This window comes from Macrobrachium nipponense, chromosome 10 (genome assembly GCF_015104395.2).
Source record: "Macrobrachium nipponense isolate FS-2020 chromosome 10, ASM1510439v2, whole genome shotgun sequence".
NCBI lineage: Eukaryota > Metazoa > Arthropoda > Malacostraca > Decapoda > Palaemonidae > Macrobrachium > Macrobrachium nipponense.
In genome coordinates, this window is record NC_087204.1 from 53,578,901 (window position 1) to 53,580,479 (window position 1,579).

Sequence of the window (1,579 nt, forward strand, 5' to 3'; positions counted from 1 at the left end):
GTAGATACACGTGACTTCTTAATGAGCGAATACCACAGGAAAATGATAAGCAGAAATCCAAGCGCTTTCGTCTTTACTAAGACATTGTCAAGGAACGAATGAAATACTGTATTTCATTCGTTCCTTGACAATGTCTTAGTAAAGACGAAAGCGCTTGGAATTTCTGCCTATAATTTTTCCTGCAGTATTCGTCTTATTAATATATATGTATATATATTATATTATATATATATATATATATATGATATATAGATAATAGTATGTATTATGTGTATGTTCAATGTCTATTTGGTATTACTTCAGTTTACAACAGATTTTCACAACATTCCATTAACATTACTGTTGTATTACGTTTCCCCAGGATTACCTGACCTACTGGGCGCACAGAGTCTACCACCACCCGTTCCTCTACCGCCACTTCCACAAGATCCATCACAAGTTCAAGCAGCCGACTGCTTTCAGCGCCGTTGCCTTCCACCCAGTTGAGCTGTGCACCTTGCAGGCCATCCTCTTCAGCCCCATGTTCCTCTACCCCGTCCACTGGAGTGAGTAGGAGTCCTTGCATGTAGAATGAACTATACGAATGAATTTAGTATCTGGAATACCGATTGTTAACCACAAAAAGCTTTGTTCTTTATATTTTCTAACATTCCTGTGATTCCTCTTCCATTAGCGATATTCGCCGGGAGTCTGGCCTACAATTACTACCACGGCATCGTTGACCATTCGGGCGTCACTTTCGAGGCCCAGTGGTGGCAGCCTTGGCCAGCCAAGGTGCCATTGTTCGCCATGACAATCATCATCAGTATACCTTTGTGAACTTCGGCGTCAACTGTAAATATTGGGATATGGTGAGTGAAATTCTTCCTGTGATGGATTTTCATAATTTATGAAAGTCAAAGGATACTGATTCAGTGAAAGAAAAAAGATGATAGTTGCTTTTAGTAATAATGAGTTCAATACTGTCTTTTTAAGAAAAAAAATCGATTTTCAGGGGAAAATGTTTTGAAACATCTCTTTTCACGCAGATTCACGGGACTGACAGAAGGAAGACTCGAAGGCCATGAAAGCGGTTTCGACTGAATGACGTCTACGTTTATCATTTGTAAAAGCGTTTTGATGGCGATGATAAACACCATTGCCTGCAAGTGCTTCGCGTGGCTAACCCTCTACCGTCAACCAAGCGGTATCAATGTTTTTGGAAAGTAAAGCCAGAGGAAAAGTTTAAGAAAAAGGAACACCGCGATCTTCGTAAGGAATCACTCACGTCGTACATGAGGAGGCACGTTAAGCAAGTCTCGAGGTCCTTAACCTAAATCCGCCTGTGAAACTCAAAGCGTAGATGGAGATCAGTAAATAAACGATGTACGATGAAATAAACTAAAAGATAGAGAGATTATAATTAGAAACAGTTTTACAGGGAGCAGAGACATATATTGTAAATTGGTGTTGTCATTTAATGGAATGGAGATTGCACTTACAGATGGTTTCCCATTTTGTTCCATTTGTTTATAATTCATTCATCATCAACTGACATTTTTTTTGTAGTGTTATTTACTATTTAGATATGTGACTCAAT

The 1,579-nt window shown here is 39.0% G+C and overlaps 1 long non-coding RNA gene across 1 annotated transcript in view; it reads left to right on the top strand.

Moving 5' to 3' along the window:
- LOC135223621 (uncharacterized) overlaps positions 1–766 on the top strand; it is a 144,553-nt gene extending 143,787 nt beyond the window's left edge. Inside the window, exons 4-5 of the long non-coding RNA XR_010316544.1 lie at positions 362–545; positions 674–766. This is a non-coding gene — a long non-coding RNA (uncharacterized LOC135223621). The remainder of the gene's footprint in view (positions 1–361; positions 546–673) is intronic.
- The last annotated feature ends 813 nt before the right edge of the window (positions 767–1,579 follow it).